At 36.9% G+C, this 20766-nt stretch overlaps 3 long non-coding RNA genes across 22 annotated transcripts in view; all 3 read left to right on the forward strand.

Annotated features, from left to right (window-relative positions):
• The first annotated feature begins 5043 nt into the window (after positions 1–5043).
• LOC125588775 lies at positions 5044–7315 on the forward strand. Of its 13 annotated transcripts, XR_007324915.1 has the most exons (10): positions 5044–5269; positions 5360–5450; positions 5588–5669; positions 5755–5803; positions 5880–5976; positions 6081–6179; positions 6334–6386; positions 6470–6626; positions 6786–6961; positions 7050–7315. It is a non-coding gene; the product is annotated as an uncharacterized LOC125588775 (long non-coding RNA). The 13 variants fall into 13 exon arrangements; XR_007324909.1 differs by having other exon boundaries at positions 5360–5455; positions 5588–5803; XR_007324911.1 differs by having other exon boundaries at positions 5588–5803; positions 6276–6386.
• An 8372-nt stretch (positions 7316–15687) lies between these two features.
• Positions 15688–17174, forward strand: LOC106423012. Of its 8 annotated transcripts, none has more exons than XR_007324919.1 (5): positions 15695–15900; positions 15972–16151; positions 16229–16297; positions 16411–16549; positions 16784–17174. It is a non-coding gene; the product is annotated as an uncharacterized LOC106423012 (long non-coding RNA). The 8 variants fall into 8 exon arrangements; XR_007324920.1 differs by having other exon boundaries at positions 16251–16297; XR_007324918.1 differs by having other exon boundaries at positions 15972–16137.
• Positions 17175–20188: 3014 nt separating this feature from the next.
• The window catches only part of LOC125588778, a 5681-nt gene continuing 5103 nt past the window's right edge, over positions 20189–20766 (forward strand). Inside the window, exon 1 of the long non-coding RNA XR_007324925.1 lies at positions 20189–20549. This is a non-coding gene — a long non-coding RNA (uncharacterized LOC125588778). The remainder of the gene's footprint in view (positions 20550–20766) is intronic.

The following is a 20766-nucleotide window of genomic DNA, read 5'->3' on the forward strand; positions in this document are numbered from 1 at the left end:
CGTGTGTTGGGTCGCTTCGGGGTGGCGATAAGCCAACTGAATCCTCTTGGCATCCAGCACCTCATAGGGATCCTGGTCCTGAGCTACGAGCATGGTCTTTCTCTCACCGTTGATCACTTCGAAGCGCTTCTTCGATTACAGATCATTAGGGAAACGGACACGTACAGGCTGGTTCCTCGGAACTTCATGTCAGTGGTAAAGGGGTTCACTTCTAACTTCAACTCGTGGAGGAAGTTTTTCTTCTTCGTTCGTGTAGGCGCAGCGTCCGTTGAGGAGAATTATATCCCACTGTTTCGGAGGTTGCCGACAGATCGTCCTTCTATCAACCCTCTTGCTCCGTTTCCTGAGGACATTATTGCGATGAGGGATCTGCTCAGGAATGGTCTTTTTTTCTGGACTTCTTTTATGAAGACTCGCGCTTCTCAATTTCAGGTTGGATACGGGAATCTTAAGGGTGCTTTCAACTCGCTGGGCGACTTCCGTGAGTGTCGCGGCTCCGTCGGGAGCCTTTGGAAGACGCAGGAAGATGACTACGTTTTCGAGAGGGAGATGGAGTTAATGAAGGGTGGCATGAAGGATCATGCTCACGCTGGGGCGACCATTCCTCCGATCGATAGGAAGATCCAGGGATTCTGGGATCCCATCCCGTTTTCCCCTAATACCGTAGAGACTACAACTGATTTTGCTGGTGATGATGAGGAAGTGAACTTTCCCACGGATGCATTCGGGGCTTCCTTGTGCGGGAGTTTTAACTTTGACCTGTGAGTGTTTTGGCGGAAAGGAGTTTTTCCCTTTATCTAGTATTTAGCGGTCGAGTGTGGCCTTCGTTCATATATGTCTGGCCAAGTGTGGCCTTGAACCCCTACCGCTATGCGGTTTATATAATGGATGTCTGTTTGGGTTTACTTTGTTTAGAGTGGGTTTGAAGTGAACATGAGTTGTCGTCTCATATTTATCTTCTTTGAGGCGTTCAATATGTTAGTTCGTTCGAGAGGTGAGTTTTCGTAGAAATCATTTACGATTTTTCGGGAACGTTGAGTTATGAACGAAGAGACATGTTTTAGGAATCTCGTATCGTTTAGATATCATGTCTTTGAGATGTTTGAGACCAATGCGATGGGTTTAGGGCAAGACCTAGGTTTACTCTCGGTTTTAAGGTTTGTGCGGTGACTAGCCGGCTATCGGTTTTTCTGTTGCGATTTCTACCTGATTCGTACCGATTTAAAGTCCGCGATAGGTTTTGGGCTTATACGACTTGTATGGTACGAATCGAGCATCTTTCCAGAGATAATTTTTACGCCAACTGGAAGTGCTAGACCAAAATTTCGGATTATTTTTTGTAGCGCGCTTTCGTCCTTGTGTTGGACATTTGAAGATCAAAAGAGTGATTAGGTTGCGTTTGTTTAAGACGGCTAATGTATTCATCGGGGCCAATCGACATACGGAGTGTAAGATTTGTAGTGGTCGCGTTAGGACAATTTGTTCGTATCATCTCGATTTTTAACTTGGCGACGTCTCGCAGTTATTTCGAAGACTATACGTATATTGCTGAAGTGAGATTGTTTTACGATTTTGTCTTAAAAAGAGCGACGAATATTTCGTAAAAAATTTTGAAATCTTGATAGAATTCGATTACAATAATGCATCTTTTCCTATGTGGGAGTATACGCACCCACTACCCCCCCCCCCTTTTTGGAGAGGGGGATAGCTGAACTCGTCCTTCGACGAGCTGCCTACGTACCCCTTTCGAGGATCAAGCCATCTCGTAGTTCTGTTTTATGCCGCGAGCGTTTTTACTCGGCGGTTGGCGCCGTGCTGACCGCCTTGATCGAGATGATCGTGGCAGGGTCAGTGTTCTCTTCCGGATGTTCCGGTTGAATTGTAGTGTTGGCTTCGGCCTCATGTTGAGTTTCGACGCCCGAAGCGTCTACGTCAGCAGACGATATGAAATCGTCTTTTCTCGAAACATTGTTGGTCAAAGATTTATCAATCTTCGTGCGTTTGCGATTTGCCGTTGCAGCGGTTGTCACCTGTCTTAACTTGTGTTCTGCGACGAAGCACAGTCGCGATAGTTTCTGACATCCCCAGATAGCTGCGACTCCGTTTGGGGTCAGAAATTTGACGCCCAGGTGGTACGTCGACGGAAAGGCTTGCATAGCGTTGAGCCACGGGGTTCCCATGATCACGTTGTAGATGGCAGGATGATCGACTACAGCAAACTCTACGATTTTTGTGACCTCCTTGGCCATCACAGGTAGCTGAATTGATCCGAGGGTCATCGATACTTGGCAAGAAAAGCCTGTGAGCGGTTTCGGAGTTGGAGTTACTTCTCCGAGTTTAATGCTCATCCGATTTTCGAGGGATATCCATTTTCCGAATTTTGACTTGTACCAGAGCGCCTTTCTGAGCGCGTCGATGACCACCTTGTTGCTTATCCCGCTGACCTTGGACATCACCAACTTGAATCGGCTGATGAACTCGCGGAGGGGTTCCTCTTCCCTCTGGGACAGACTCCAGAGATCAACATCGGAAGTTTCTCTATCTATGAACATAGAGTATTGCTTGAGAAATTCCGATGCGAGCTGTCGGAAACTCCCGATAGAGTTTTGTTTAAGGCGCGCGAACCATTCGAGGGCTGCTCCTTCTAGATTCTCGACGAACAGGTGGCAGTAGCCGACGTCTCTCTTACCGTCCTTCAGCCTCGCTCTTCCCATCGTGATGTGGAAAGCCTGAAGGTGCGCTCTCTGATCGGTCGTACCATCATACTTCGGTACTTTGATCTTTCCTTGATCGGATACCCTCGTATCTGAGATGCGAGCGGTGAAAGGGGTCTTCCGAGCCCCTTCCAGCAGTCTATCGATCTTGGGGGCCGCGCTCGTAGCATGATGGAGTTGAGATTTTACGGCTCTTACTTCTGCCGCAGTCTTGGAGATATAGTCGCGAAGATCGCGTATATCCGACGTTTCGTCAGCAGGTTTCCGCGCTTGTCGGCGTTTACTGCGAGTGAGACCGGTTTGTTTTTCAGCCAGCTCTTCCTGTTCGTTCGAATAGAGGATTTCCGCCTCTTCTGTCATTGGTTTGTCAAACGGGGAGCTTTCCCGAGTGAATCGGCTTCTGGTCCTTCTTGGATGTCTGTCGGCGTCCTCATCAGTATTGTTGGAGACATCACTAGGATCCAGGTCGACTTTCTTGACTCCGTTATCCTCTGAAGTCTTCGTGGGAGGCGGAGGGCTTTCGGAGTTTCCCCTTTCGACGGGAGACTTCTCGCTAGGGTTTTGACCCTAAGGTCGTTCCTGGGCGGCTCCAGGCCTATTGAGTGGGGTCGCAAAGTCGACTCTTTTCCCCCGGACTTTAGTGGTTCCACGGGGGCGGATTGCTCGAGTCCTTGCTGTTAAAGTTTCAACTTGTTTGATCAAGGTGCTCACGAGCTTATCCTGTTCTTCCGACCTTTTTTCGTAGGTGGCGAACATCTTTTTGGAACTCCTCGAGCGCCGCGGCGTTGGCTAGTGCGTTGGCTGCGGATACGTTCGCTGCGGGAGTGTGGAGATCAGTGCCGCTGCCTCCGTTGAGAGGAGTCTGCACGTTATCCGTGTCGTCAGTTGACATGTCTGGTTGAGCGTGATGTGGTCGAGAGTTAGATTGATCCGTACTCCCCCCTCCTTCTAGCGCCAAACTTTGGGAACCAAAATTCGCACTGTCGATTTCCGTTTAAATTTGAAAATTTAGGAAAACCCTAATATCCCAGGGGTCCCGGATATCTGTTAAACCACATGCTAAGCAATCAGAACACGAGATTAAAGACGAAAAGAAATAAGAAATCATAAAAGAGAGCAAAAGGAGTTTTATTCCGAATCCGCGTATGAGCGTTACAACATGGTAGAAGCCTTGGCCACGAGAGCTGTCGGCGAGATTCTTAGTTCTAACAACCTAAGACTGCAAAACCTAGTTGAGTCGCAGCTCGAAATAACAAAGACGGAAAGTTGCCTAATTGCTCTAAGTGCTAAGTTTTCTCTGAAATAGTCCTCCTCATGCCTCTCGCCTAAAACCCCTTATATACTGGCTCCAAAGTCGGTTTACGCCTTTCCTCTTCTGCCCTTAAGCCGCCATAACATAAAAATGGAGATATTCCATTTTTTCCGATCTTCGTAATTATCTTCAAAATTTCGTATTTATCCACGGAAACTTGACATTTATCTTCTCTTGCGGACCAAGCGTAAACCGACATGCGGTTTACGGACTGTTGGTTAAGAAATTGTAAGATAGGTCCCTTTGGGCCGTCTTTTGACTCGAAGCATTTATTACGGCTTCTTTCGATAAAGAATGAACTTTCCGCGGTTTTTTACGGTAGAGTTTGATTGATAACTTGGAAATGGAGGGGAAAGTGAGATGGGTTCGCTACGGTATTCGGGAGATAGCATCGAAGGGTAGACGAGAATGCATGGACTGATGTCGTATCGACGTTTCGGAAGAGCTCGGTCGCTACGTAGCGACCGAACTTTGGTTCGAGCTCGGTCGCTATGTAGCGACCGAGCTCCGGCTCGAGCTCGGTCACTACGTAGCGACCGAGCGGAATGGACGTTTGGTCGCTACGTAGCGACTGAGCTTTGGCTCGAACTCGGTCACTACGTAGCGAACGAGCGGAGCACGCGTTTGGTCACTGCGTAACGATCCTTCTCGAGCACTTGTCCGATGATTCGCGTTTCTTCCGCAAAGGTTTTTTCGTAAAGAAGAATCTATTTTCGAAAAAATATTTATCGAAGAATTTTTCTACGTTTTTCTTCTTCGGTAATTTGTATGTTAACTTCGTCGTAACCGTTTTTGACCCCAACAATAGGCCACCCGTACAAAAATTACACACAGCTGTATATAAACTATGGGCCACTGCAATCGCAGACAAGCTCACTAATCTATTATTATAAAATAGAGTTCTCTCACTCCTCGTACCTCCACATCAGCCACTAGCTAGATAAGTTGATGCCTTTCATCGACACACGTGTCACGTACTGATGAAACTCAGTGTTTCATTTAAACGAGTGACATGATGGGCTTTCTTTGTTATTCACATGTTGGGCTCTACGTTTGACTGCTCTATCGGACCAAAGACGATGCGACTTGCCCTATAACCTGATTTCTCCATCGACGATTTGCTGATCGTCTGCGACCTTGACTCTCTGACATCTTATCTAGAATCTCATTTTCCTGTTTATTGGCTAACTCATCGATTCTTCTTGCTGATTTGAAGGCTGGCAGCTGTTCTTCCAGGGTCGAGGTGGATTGCTCAGATTCTCTCTCTTATAGGTTTTTGTTTTTTTCTTTCAAACTTACACCTTCATTTGATCGGCCCATGTGTTGTTTGCAGGAATCAAGGATCGTAGCTCTATCGGTTCACATGATCCATCAAGACCCAAACTGTTCATATTCATCGGTACATCCAATTTTTTCCCACAAAGGTTAGGTCGATCTGATTCTCTCCATCAGATTTTTGAAACAGATGATTCTGCTTTTTTTCTTTAATATAGATGACGTTTTCAGTCTGAGCGAGATGTTAATTAGATGTATATATACTCGCAAACAATTGCTTTTGTAGGATGAAAATGGAATCATGTAAGATGTTCATCGGTCGGCTATCCTGGAAGACCACTGAATATCGAGAGTACTTCAGAGTTTCGGTGAGGTTTTACAAGTGGTGATCATGAAGGATCGAGCCACTGGCTGTGCTCATGGCTTTGGTTTCTTTTTCTTTACTGGTTCCAGTGTTGCTGTGAGAGCCATATTTGCTCATTCACGTCATTGATGTTGAATTGTAAGTTCATCAAATCCCTTTTGAGCCATTACTTCATTGCTTCAGTATCAATTAATCTATTTCCTACAATAATTAGTTGTTTGGAACAGAGGTTACTGCTCCTCCAAGTAAAGCTATCGTTTTATTCATGCCTGTTTTTGCCTATGTTCTTCTGCATTTTCGCCAAAGCTTAGGTGAGTTTTAATGTTAAAACTTGAGCTCCTGCTTATGTATTCATTTGAGTGTTTTGTTTGTGACAATGCGTATTAAACTGACCTCAACTTTGTCTGAATCTAAGGTTATATCCCTTTTCAGCCTGGTTATTTATCAACGCCACGTCATGAACTTGCATCTACTTTGATTCAGAAGCAGCTGCAGGACAGTGTTACTATGAGAGGTAAGTAAGCTACTCCCAGTTATTTGATTACCCTCGAGTGTATAATTGATTCCGGTGGTCTTTACTGGTTTTTCAAAACTCTCATAAACGCATTAGATAGGTCAGAGATGGCACAGCTGCGCTAACAACATTAACAAAATATCTTCGTACGCAGAAAAATGAATCTCTCACTGTAGCGGAACTGATGTCATAAAAATACAACCTCAGGTGTTATGCAACTCTATTAATTAACTTACCACTAACCATTTTTGGTGCTAAATGATTTTCCACTGTTTTTTCATGTGTTCCAGTCAGTCGACGTTCCCTGTACCGGCAACGTAATGGGAATTCAATCTGAAATGGCTGGTGTTACATCTCTTGATCGAAGTGCTCCAAGAAGCTCCAGCGAGGTGTATCTTCATTCACCGGCATTAGATGTGATGAATCAAATGCTGTTGGTGTCTTCAGGTAACCAACATTTAGCTTAACAGACTTTGAACTTACTTTCTAGCTAACTTCACCCTCTACCTTTAACTCTTCATCTGGCATGTGTCAAGGTGTTGTATTGCAGTTACCGTGTGGATTTGTCCATTTCAGCTGAAATCAATGATGTTGTCTTCATCGTAGGTACAGCTTTCAAGAGTAACAACACCTGGTGGTCTCAAAATACTTGACAAAACGGCTGCAACAAGCAGTCCAAATGGTGTAACTAATATTGTTTACAGATAGATTTTCAAAGACCTTGGGACAGGTGGGTGTAACTAATATTGTTTACAGATAGATTTTCAAAGACCTTGGGACAGGTGGGTTCCAGCTCTACCAGTTTACCAGTTTCTCTCAGTTATGAAATTTAAATTAAAAACTAACTAACTTTCTCTGCGTATATTACAGGTGACAGATAGGATATGCGAGTAGTTTACTTGATAGCAACAGCAAGGCTACTTCCTGCAAAACAAACATACTACCAACAATCTAGTGACTGGAATAGCTGGGAGTGTGTCTTCGTGCAGCTGTGTCCCCAAGATTTCATATCTAACTTTAGTGCATTGATTCACCAGTCACCCTGTGGTTGGTTGTTGTTTTTATGTTAAATACGAGAAGAATATTTGGGCATATATATATAACTTAAATAAATGGATGCATCTGGTTTAGAGTTAGCCGCCTATGATTTCACTGATTTTGCAAATCCTGCAGTCATGGATATTCTACTCTTGCATACAGTCATATGTCTACTTAAGGTTCATGCTTCAATAAGAACTTTATAGCTCATCTCAGTAGGGGGAGTTACCAACCTCCGTACTTTAAAAAAAATTCCTCCTAACATCTTCCTTTAAATCACCAAGCCAAACCACAACAAACCACAACCAACTAGCCTCTTTATGGAAGCAATAATTTTCATAACAGAACATTAAACAGAGAAACACCATAGACCCACACCCAACATATTACTCTAATTTCTAAATCATATTACGTATGAAGCTTCCTTGATATTGGCATAGACAAGAACTGGAATATGCATAAAGTTGGCTAACCACCGTCATTGTGTCGCCATTAATGCCACTCTACAAGTAATGCTTCATCCATACATAGGGGCCATAAATATTTCAGGCTTCCAAAGTTGCAGAATTCCCAGTCAAGAAACGCTTACAAACATATTATCAATTCTTTTGTTTGAGCTCGAAGTCGTATATTTTGTCCCACTATAGTACGCATTTCTTTATGGAAGTTGTCATCAGAGTTTTGACATTTTTCCTGAGCTACATTACCTCTATTATAAGTTTTTGATATATTGTGTTTTTGACCCATTTTGTATATGTTAACTAAATCATTTTCAAGTCTTTATCGAATCTTTTTTGTTCTCTTTGAGTCATTTCAAGTTTGGAGTAAGTCGTGAAGCACTTAAAGGGGTGCATGCAGAAAAGGAGTCGAGTAGAGAACCCGAGTGGAAGATCTCGAATGGAGCAGCCGTTCTGACGGCCAGAATTCTTAAGAAAACTTCCAAGATATTTCGGAAGTTACTAGGCATGTTCTCTTTCCGGATTCCGATCTGGTTTCGGTTCAGTTTTTTGTATTTCGGCTTATAAAAATTACCTACTATATTGGAAACATATCTAATTTGTTTGGTTCGTTTTATATACCATCAGTTTTTGGTTTATTCGATTTTATACCAAAAACATATAACTATATTTATCTTCGACGATAAATTAGTTTATATGATTAAAAAACAGATTTATTAATACATAAATATATTCCTTACTCTAACTTTAAATTTAATATTTTATGTTTTATTTAACTATTACAATAAAATTAAGAAAATATTAATATCATAATATTATTATATAAATATATTTTAGCACAGGTATTTACCAATAAAATTAAAAATCATGTTCTATTTAATTTGATGAAAACGAGAAAAATAAAACAATCTTTTTAACTAAAAAAATAAAAAATAATTAAAATCAATGTTTTAATCACGAATACCATATTAATAAAATAAATTATGCGTATTTTTAGTTTTATTATAAAATTTATATATAGGTATACAATTATATTTTAGTTAATCGGTTTCTTCGGTTTATTTGGTTGGATCTGTATATTGGGGTTTCTTAAAATTTACATCAATTCAGTTTATTCAATATTACCAAATCTAAACCACTTTCACTATTTTGGTTCAGTTCAGTTTTTATTGGTTTCGTTTTACCGGATTGAACACCCATATGATTTACCCTACTGATCACATCTTTTCATCTGAGCCGCCTGCGACCATATATATATATATATATATATATGTGCTCAAAGTTTTTTGAATCATAATTATATATTTAAATATAATAATTAATTCAAGGTATAATATCCAAAATATAAAAAATAATCAAAAATACCTGGAGCTGTCTAAAGTACATGAAAGTATCTAAAAATAGTCAAAAGTAAATATTTGAAATAATAATAAAAGACTCAAAACACTAAAGTATTTAATGGTTTTCCACTCAAATACTCAAACTAACCAAATTTCATGATAATTTTATGTATTTAGTTATACACTAATATAACATACATGTGTATTACTTTTATTTTGGAATTCGAAGATCTTAAAATATATTTGGATTTCAATAAAATAAACATAATTTAAACGGGTAGACATAAACTGAACTCGATCGGATATATATATATATATGATGTCTACCCATGCATTAAATTAAATTTGAAATATATCAAAACAATAACTGCTCTTGAAAATAAATCAACAAACATTCTTATGGTCCGGACCATTAAGATATCTCTAACAAAATTATAATTCTAGAAAATAAATAAGAACTTGATTGTAGAAAATTTGAAAAAAAAATTAATTACAATATAATTTTTTATGAATAAAAAAATTGTAAAATTATAAAAATAATTGCAAAATATAAAAATAATTCTAAAACACCAATATATTTTTAAAAAAAGTAAACATTCCAAGCGGAGCACATACCGACCTCTAGCTTAATATACAATTTAGAAAACATAGAATACGAAAAAATATGCAAGACTTATTATAAACACTAAAGTGTTGATCATAATTATATAAATGATCAAAATATTTTAAAATAAAATAAAGTTATACTTGAATTGTACACAAAATTTATTTACATAATTCAGGATATTTAATTTTTTAAGTTAAAGAATTAGAATATTATCTTCACATCAAACTTTAAAAAAAACCCGGCAAAATAAAATACTAAATAAAATAAGATTATTAAAATCTTAAAATAAACTAACATATATCCTCTACACACCTAAAATATTATAATACATTTCTTTTGCAAAAGTTCATAGAACACAAGCAAAAAATAACATACAATTCTATAGTTTTGAAATCACACATAACTTCCGCGCGTAGCAGACCCTAGTGTATATATATATAACATATGCCTCAAAATTTTACATCAATGCACAAATCATAGGGAAAAAGATCTTGGCCACAATGACTCATAACCAACTAGTAGGCCCAATAACAATTTAACCGACCATCTGATGTTACACGCACTGGATGCCTTTAAAAACACATATAAAACCGACTGTCACACCACACGTTTGAAACCTACTTTCTTGATTTTCCATAGCCTTAAACTCACACTACGCATTTATTCAAGAGTTTATAACACAAATAGACACTTTATGTGTTTTTATTACATTGGAGAGCAGATTGTGCTACCGAGACACTTTCTATTGGTTGAAGACTCTTTTGTCCTCGTAAAAGCAAAACAAGACATAGACATTTCAGTAAAAAACCTTATTTCTCTAGTTAGTTTGGTTAGTGGGTTTGAATTTCGAAAATACCAGTAGGACCCACTCACTTATTTCATCTTCTTCACCATTTTTTTTTTCTAACTGAATCAACGTTAACTTAACTTTATAAAAATAATGGATGAGTTTCAGAATGCGGCGGAAGCAGTGGCATCGAGATCCCAACTCACTAATTCAATATCCTTTACCATTAACTTGAACCCTATAATCTAAACTAAGCATCTCCTCCATAGCAACAACACTATTGTTGTCCACTGTCACGTTTCTGTCTTCACCACATCTTTGTCCACTGCCACCATGAAATCACCTTGACCAAGCTTCCTCCTGCGCTTCATTAGCCGACGAAGCCTCTCCTCTGCCGAGATCCCAATCTTGAGGATCGACAGATCTGATGGGAAATTTTTTATTTTTGCACAGTTGGTCCCTTATATTTATAAAAATTTTGATTTTGACTCCACAGTTCCAAACTCGCAAAATTAACTTTTCAAATTTGCACCAAATTTTTTTAATTGTGTAATACAGCCCATGTAGTATGTAATTATGTAATCAAGATGTAATACATCACATTTAGTATTCAATTGTGTACTCAAGCCTCTATTACTGCAATTGGGGATATATATGCATTTAAAACATCTAAATGCATTCAAAATAGCTTAAATGAACTAAAAATGAATTTTGTACAATGTGGTTTTGTTGTACCATGTGTACATGTGTTAAATTATAATGTCCAAGTAGCGGGGTAACATGTACACCATCACCGTTGTCCATGTTGACACCCCGAACATACACCATTACTGTTGTGTACATGTGTACAACATAAACCACCTTCCCTAGCTCAGTATGTTTGTGTCTTTTAGCTTGTACATATAACATGTTATACAGAATTACATTAACCAAGGCGGGAATGCACAATCTAAAAATCCGGGGAATTTGAAGAAAAATCCATACATGTACAACAGTGCATGCACTTTGAAATTATGTACACATGTCCACATGTACACCTGAGTTTGATATCTATATGTACACGAAATGCATCATCGGTGTGTTCCTTGACTTAAACTCTTTCTCAGTCTCATCTACATATATATGTATTGTGTACAACAATAAGTAAAAAAAAAAACTAGAAATCTATGAAGCAATTCATCTCAGAACACATAAAGAAAAGAAAAACAGAAAGTTACAATCTATATATGTGCACCAGAATTTCGTATCCACGTGTACACAAAACCTATATATCCACATGTACACATTATCTACATGTACACATTAATCATCATCTGTATTACTTGACTTCTAACTCTTCCTCAGTCTTCTATGTATTTATCATAAGAACAACGTTAACCCTAATACTTGAAACATTAGTGTGTGAGTCCATTTACACCTCAACAACATTTCTTTCAATCATTTCCCATTCTCAACAACATATACATATGTAAATTCTTTTATACCATACCGAAAAAACAAAATTTCATGATAATGCGAACTAGAACGATGGAATAAACATCAGAGAAAGGTGGCGGAAACCCCATAAAACGGCAGCGGTGACGCCATAAAACGGCAACGGTGACGTCATAAAATGGTGGCAGAAACACCAAAGATTTCTTTACAATTTAACCGGTGGAGTGGTAAGTATAATCGGTGGTGTGGTAAGTCCAGTTGCAAGCTCTCTGGTATTAGAAGACCAATAATTTAAAAGCACCGGAGGTGCCGCAGCCGTACAGTGAAGAACTCGTTGATGACATTGCTTTGTAATTCAATCAAGGGCATGCCGGGGAAAACGGGAACAATTCGTGACATTATTTTCTTGTCGATCGCAAAATTCCAACGGGAGTCACCGGAAGTCCATTCGCCGGCGGTTACCATGCAGTGATCGCCCATGGAGAACCTACATGGGATCATATGAAAGATTAATTTATGAACAAAGCTAATTGACAGATGGTGATGATTAACCAGATTTAGGCGAAATTAATCGAGAGAGCTAATGATCGATGGTTGGGATTTTTGAATTTATCAGAAAAAAACAGCTGATGAAGATGATGATGTCTTTAAAAATAGGATGAATCTGAGTCATTTATATTAAAGCTACAACAGTAGATCTAATTGTCACAAAATGAGGCAGATATGTTTTGTAAAAGTGTACTAGAATCAATCTTGTCCGTCGGATAGGAGGAAAGATGTGTGGCTGAGGTTAATTCCCGCTTATTCTCTAGTTAAGTAAATAAGCTTTAAAGTTACGGTTAGTGTATTTTAGTTAGGATTCAATAGGTTGTTAGAAGAAAGTGTGTGTATAGCAATAAGTGACCTATTATGATATAAAAAGATAGAAAGTGACCCTGAGTGTAATTGTTTCTAATAAACCATCTTCGATGATACATCATTTTGAGGAAAAGCATAAAAATAAAAGAAATTTTTCCATTAATACATCGTAGTAAAGGAGAAAAAGAGAGGATATAATTTGTAACACATCAAGTTTGAGGAAATACTATTTACAGTTTCACTTTAATGTTAAACTCTTTTTTTTATTTACCAATTGATCTTTAAACTTCTACATAGTTTTCTTATATCTTAAAAATATAATAGATGTATTTTATACGAAAATTATTAATACTTCCATTAATACAAATATAAATTCAAATAAATCATTGTTTATTCTGTTAAAAACTAAACTTATATATATATAACAAAGATTTATTTAAAATAAAATTGTTACTGGGTAAAATTTGTAAGTCGTAAAAAGTTATTATTATACTTTCATAAGAAAATATATTTGGAATGTCCTCTTTTAAGGGAAAAATAGAAAAATTATTGGATCAAAACTCAAACTCATTTTAAATTTACATTTTTTTTAAAAAAATGAGGATAACCATAAGAGATACTCTTATTAACAACTAAGAGAACAATATACAACACAAACACTTGCTGTTACAAGATAGATAAAGTGAAGCTCATATACACAACAAACCGGTATATATACTAATCTACTACAATCATTTTCAAAAACCATCTACGAGAAAAACAGAAAATAGTAATGACAACAAACAAAACAGCTGACACCATTGGAATCTCTCTCACATGCCATCTTAAGAGACATAAAGTCACACGTTGCAGCATCCTCAAGTTATCATCTCAGCCATAGTATGTTCGTTTTATCACCGCTGACACAAGCTGCAAAAGACCGACATGTTTACAACAAGTTGAACCTAACAGATCAGGTGGCCAACTACCAGAGGCCACTACATTGTAGGGTACCTTATGTACAAAAACATCAACATTGGGCTGCATCACGTACGGACCGCAGCCACAACTTCATACGACTATGCAACATATCTCTACGGTCTGCTCATGCTCTGCACTGAAAATTTTAATGAAGGGAGCACATATTCGGATAAACTTAGATAGGAGAGAAAGAAACACAAATCAATAGTTTGCTGGGAATACACATGTATATCACTCGTCATGATAAGAAAACACAGCAACCCACTTTACGTAGCTAATTTAAGAGCCCAAAGAATTCCAAAAAACTCCTACATGAAATTTACAAAAGACCAATGCCAAAAGTGTTATTATTACATACACACTACAAGAAATATGTACATTCTTATCTCACGAAAAATGCTATAATAGGATTTTTATAGCGTTTTCGGTTATGCTATGTCATCGGCAGCCATCATAGAAATTAAATTTCATGTAAAATCAAATTTGATTTTTATGGTTACACAATTAAGTTGAACTAAATGGAAGGCTTTGTTATTAATTTATAGATAAAAGACAACTAGCTCTTAAATGGAGAAGAAAATTCTCAAATGTGATTATTATAGAACTAAAGCATTATCTACAAATATTACAATACATGAGAATTAACGTCTGACAATCAATTTTGCTACGAATCATACTATTTTTAACATAATAAATTAATTATTATTTTCCCGTACGTAGTACGGAGTAGTATACTAGTATTAAATATTATAAAAAGTGTGTGGAAGTATGAGAATACTTAGGAGCAAATTTGCTTAAGGGAGGTTATTTCACCATGAATTATCTTCATGGGTAGGAAAAGATTTGAGCCATTAGATCGGTTCATTCTCAACCGTCCATTAAGAAGGTGGGATGTTTATATAAAGGGCTGAAGCTTCATTGTTAGATTCGTTCACCAAGTTATAAAACAAGTACTTCCTAAACCTTTAATTTCTCTCTAAAATTTCCTCACTCTCTCTCTCTAAGTACTGATCCAGTTTTAGGAGTTATGCTGACTTAGTAATCACTAGGGTGAAAAGGTGCAAAAATTGCACGTTCTGGCTAAGTAAAGAATCAGTCCGTCACAATGTGCCCCCTAGGTCTTCACTTATGTTCGCCCCTGGACTCAAGGTCCCCCTCTCAAATAACCACTCTTGTTTCCATCAATTTTTGAAACAATCATACGTAGTTTTAATTTTTTTCTTCTTATTTTTTTTTCCGGCTATTTTTTCTCATATAAACAACAAAAAATCAAGATTATACAAAATGCCAATGTACAAATATATCTCTCGAAGAGTAGCCTCCACCGACTCCACCCTTCTGGAAATTAACTCGATTAATGGAATTAAAATGAGTGTTTGATATGCTTTATTCTAATAGCTAGGGGTACGCGGGGATTTTGAAAAATTTCTTAATCGTTTGCTGTATAGATGGTGTGGTTCTACTTGGTTACTTGCATATGTTATTGAGTACAAGTTGGTAAGCATAAATGGTTTGTGCGAGGATGGTGTTTTAGATATATTTGGTCGTGTAGTCACATCTGTTTGCCTGACGGATGTGTGTTAGTGGTGGTTGTATTATTTAGTGAGACTTAGAAGGTTGATAAGGTGTCATTTTGTACCGGCGGAGTTTTTGCTTTGGCGTTGGTGGGTGTATGATGGTGTAGTTGTTGTGTCATTAAATTGTTGTTGGCATTTGATATGCAATTGGGTTAATTTGATTATTTGGGTTTGGGCCAAGGAATCTTTTCAACTATCACTGCAAAAAAAGTTTACATTGATAGCATATTTTTATAACATGTTGCTGAACTGCTATCGTTGATAATTTAAAAAATTTACGTATTATATAGCAGCATGCTATGATAGAGTAAATGCTATGGTATCAGAGTAAATGCTACGATATAAGTAAGCTGAAGCTAATTTCTTGAGTCCTTGGATGAAAATTAGACAAGCATCAAATAGATAAAAAAAATTTCCTCTCTGTAAAATTTTTAGATATTTAAATTAGAAAAAGTTATTGTCTTGTACACTTGGAAAAAAAAATCCCCCACTCACTGTAAACATAAACCGTATTTAAAAAAAGAGTCTTACGATACTCTCTCTTTTTCTTCTCCTCCTCCGCCACAGAACAACGAAATTGACAAGAGGATGTCCGGAAGTTGTGAACGGCTCAGTTGGGTCGGATCGAGGAAGAAACCCGACAACTCTCCACCATCCGCGAGGTCAGATTTGCTCTCTCTATCTCCATCTCTCTCTCACTCTCTTTGCTTTGAATCTGACGGCGTTTTGATAGAGGCGAACCCATGGCGGAGCTTCTCTTCGTCGGTAGCGGAGAGGGAGAAGACAGAGGAAGAGGACGATGCGGTGAAGATATATGAGCAACGGTGGTTTGTTCGTGCAAGACGCTTGCGAATCATCTCACCAACTGTGGTTTTCAGTCTACTCCTCGAGATGAGAGGGTGCAGCAGTCTCTGTTAATATCTTTGATCCTTTTTTTTTTGCTGTTGTTGCTGTTGAATGATGATTCAGGATGTTTGATAACTTGTTTAGATTTGTTCTCAATGATCATCAGAGTAGAGATTCGAGCAGCTGATTCAGGGGATGATTAAACCGTATAAAGTTGCGTCCTTTACTATTATTTTTTGTATTGTTGTTACATTTGTTTCAGGGGTTGATATAATAGTATAAAGTTGGTTTCCTTATGATTTATGGTATTGGTGTATTTGTTTCAGGAGATCGTGTAATCAAGGCGTTTATGATTCAACGTGGGGATAATTCGGCGAATGATGGGACTGGTGGTGGTGAATCTATCTATGGCTGGGACAAGAGAGAGCTTTCCTGATTCTTGATGATACAGAGAATGCAGCTACGGTAAGATATCTCAGACTTAGACTGATGCTTTCAGTGAGTAGAATCTCGAGATATGTTGTGAAGTAGTCTGAACTTCATATGATTTTTAGCTATGCATCATCGTTATTGTTATATGTAGTAAGGGTTGAGATTATTCTTTTTTCTCAGGGTTATGCTGGTTACAAAGATATGTTAGATTGTGTTGGTTCTTGAATATTTAGTTTATGTTTTTCTCTTGATATCGATCACTAATAGTCTGCAGATTAGATATTTTTCCCAATGAGAGAGCGTTTTATCTGAAGTATCAAACTGCTGATGGAATATGTAAGGCAAGGTTTACATATGAAACTGTCTCTACTTTTGGGTAACACACAACGATAAGTATTAAGGAAGATGCACATGATGATAAGAAGCAAAGGGAGCTGATTCATCTTGCTACTCAGCTGATTCATCTTTGGAACCTGATGGACACTCCTGATGAAGAAAGGGAGCTGTTTGATCACTTTACTTGTAATCATATGAAATATATATATGTTAGCTTCGGTCAATTTAATTTTATTACCAAACTACAGTAGTTGTTGTGTTGCTGTATTTGTAAAACTACAATGCAAAATGCCATAACTTTTATGAAAATGACTTTTGTATCTATTACATTTTTTACAGACAAAAAAGAGTTTGATGTTTAAATTTAGGATTTAAGGTTTAGGTATAGGTTTAGGGTTTTAAACTCTAATTTTTCACACTATAACCTCAAATCTTAACCCCAAACCCTATTCACCAAATCCTATTCTCCAAACTCTAAATATACTTCAAACTTAAAAAATTAAGATCTAAACTTTAAAATATACTAGAAGGGTGTCCGCGCGAAGCGCGGAATATTGTTTTATTGCTGTTAGATATGATTTTTTGGATGATGTAATTAAGTGGCCTTTCTTATTTGTAAAGAGAATTATTTGATGTCTTATTGTGTTATGTAATATTATGTAATATGTTAATATATTATGTGTTTGTTTTTCAATAATGTGTTGTTGTGTGTATAATAGTAATTGTGTGGTGAAGTGAGCTTTTAATGTAAATTATATTGAATTTTAATAACTTTGCATTTAGGCATTTGTTAATTTTAAGATTGATGGTTTTAGCGTCAGAATTATATTTTAATTTGTCACATTTTTGAACATTACTCTTTTAAAATATTTTTTGCCCACTCTCCATATTTTGACCCTGAGCCGTCCTCATCTATGTAATTCGCTTACCTTTTCGGTGTGCGGTGCTTCTCGCCATCACTGAGAAAAGACTCACCTTTGTGTTCTTGTTTTTCCTCACATTCATCTCTTGTGATATTATCTGGTATTTGTTATAGATCATGCTAACAAATTCCCAATTGTGCGGTTGTTTTTCACTGTGTTGTAGGTTGTTTTGGTCAATATTGGTCCTCTTCTTTTTTAGATTTTGGCTAATTTTAGGAACTACATCTTGTTGGGTTGGGTCAGAGTTCAGTTGTCTTTGATGTTGTCTTCCTCTCGTTGACTTGCCGTCGATAGTCTCTGCTCGTCTTGGTTTTCAAGATCTGGTTTTTGGTGATCTGACTTCTATGCTCTTTTTCATATCTCGAGGATGGCCCCACGGTTTGATGATTTTGTTTCGTCTCCTTTTCTATCTTTGTTCTCTCATCTTGTTGCACCTTTCATTGCTGCTCGCTTCTCTGTTGGCTCTTTTTTCACCATATTTGCTACTCCAGGTTTGGATAGTGTTTTCTTCTGTGTATGCTTTATGTGCTTGAAAGGTTATTTCTACTCTAAAGTTTGAGCTCTTGTTTTTCGGTGGTAGGCTTCCATTCTCCCTCCCTCAGGTTGTTTCTTTTCTTCTCTTACATTCCTTGGTGTAGGTGTGCGGAGTTAGTCTTTGGAGCTTTGGTCTCTTCTACTTAGAGCTTTGTGGTTCTTCGCTGGCATGAACGTCCTGTATGTGCTTGTTTAGTTTGTGAGGTGCTTCTTACCTTTTAGCTGGTGGTTGTGATTCCGGTGCTTGTGGCATGTGTCTTCTTGTTTCGTGGTGACTCTGGTCTCCTGATGATTATTCTTTCTCTGACCTTTTTGGTTTTTTGGGTTTTTTGGGTTGGTGCTTGATCACGCTCCTTTGAGCTCGGAGGAATGTTTTGTCCTATATTTTACTCCTTCTGTTCCAAAATATATGATGTTTTAGAAAAGTTATGATGTTTCAAAATAGATGATGTTTTGATATTTTATATTAATTTAAATTTTATTGAAAACTGTGTGACCAATGATGTTTTATATTTATTTTTAAGGATTGGATAAATTAATTTTGGTTTATATTTTTAATGTTTCTTTTAGAAAAAAGTGTAAACCTTAATTCTTGTTCATACACTCAAAACATCAAATATTTTGGAACAGAAGGAATATCCTTTTATCTTTTCTAACATCTGCTTGTTCTATCCATGATATTATTGGTAAGATGAGGTAAGTTAGTTTTCTTTGTTGATCTTTTTCCGGCTCCAAACTTTTATTGAGTTAGTGTTACTATAGTATAATTGGTTTTTTTCTTTTGGTTGTGGAAGTTGTAGGTTTAGATTATGCGTTGTATTCTAGTTTTTTCTTATTAGTTTGGTTATTTGTGGAAGTTGTAGGGCAGTTCTTAGCGAAGTGACCTATCTTACGACATCGGTAACACTCAACCTTTGATGTGTCTCTCTCTTGCCTATAATATTTGTTTTGTTGATATCCAAATCTACCACGACCTCTTCCTCGATATCCATACCGACCGCCTCTTCCCGAATCATACATATCCTGTTGTGAGAGTCTGCATACATAAGTTTATCTTGGTTTTGCTCATCATGCTTCTCTTCTTCCTCATCATGAATCCTCTCATCATAAAATAATAGAAAATGGTAAAATAACAAAAATAATAGAAAATATTTAAAATTATTTATTTATTTATTTTATTTATTTATTTTTTATTCATCTTGAATTTTAGTGACCAATAAAATAAATTATCAAATTTTATACAAAGATGGTTAATATTAAAAGAGTAAATAGTGCATAATTAGAAAGTGCTTCGCTAAATTGCAATAATATATAAGAAAAATGACTTAAAATGTAAAAAAAAAAATATGAAAGACACATGTCATCAAACCCCCTTGCCACTTGTCATAAGAAGAGAAAAAGCTAACTTTATATATAAAGATATCATAAACACTAAACTTTGAGATAGTGATGGAACACATAATTTTGTTTTTTTAGCTATTCATAAAATTTAATCCTTACTTTTATACCACTTATGAAAATTCAAATCTAGTCATTTTGATCATAAGTCTAGAATTTTATGATTTACTTGTGTTTGTTTATAGTATAAACTCCAAACCCTATTCCTAAACTCTAAATACTCTACTTCAAACCCTAAGGACTAGACAACAATTTATAACACTAACTTTAATTAATTTTAAATTCCAAAACATAAATTTTATATTCTAAAGTCTAAATATTTAACTAAATTATAAACCATAAAACTAATTATTAAAAATTATAAACTCTAAATCTTAAACTATAAACACAAACTTTTATTCTAAACTCTATACTTTAAATGTAAACTCTAAATCTTTTCTATTCTACTTTTCACTTAAAATTTTACAAGTATATTAAACATATAAACTACATTGAAATTATTACTAAATTTATACAAAAATTAATTTATAAAAATAGAGTATAACAAAGAGGAAAAAGTCTTGACTTGTGTTAAAAAAAAAAAGAAAGAAGGAAAAGCCTTGACCAATAGGAGAAACCAATTCATAGTCGTGAGGATAACTAAAATATTAATCTCCACCGTTGATAGATTTTAATCTAATGGATATTATTCACGTAATTTTCATTTTCCCTTTCTCACGACCTTTACAATCTTTTCTTTCCATAGATCTCAAACTAAACTTCTCCTTCTCACTACCGTCACTCGTCACCACCACAACCATCGCTCATCACCACCATCGCCGTCCGACACCACCACCACAACGGTTCGACCCTCTCTCTTCTCTCTCTCTCTCTCTCTCCGCTCGAGATCTCTCTCTCAGAGCCTAAACTCTAGATGAGAGAGAGGAAGAGAGAAAAGAGAATCTCGAGAGCTTCTCTCTCTCTCTCCCTCTCTCATCTCTCTCTCGCTCTCATCTCTCTCTCCTCTCGATCTCCTCTACTCTCTCTTCTCTCTCTCTCGATCTCTCTCCTCTCTCTTCT

The sequence above is a fragment of the Brassica napus genome, chromosome C6 (genome assembly GCF_020379485.1).
Source record: "Brassica napus cultivar Da-Ae chromosome C6, Da-Ae, whole genome shotgun sequence".
NCBI lineage: Eukaryota > Viridiplantae > Streptophyta > Magnoliopsida > Brassicales > Brassicaceae > Brassica > Brassica napus.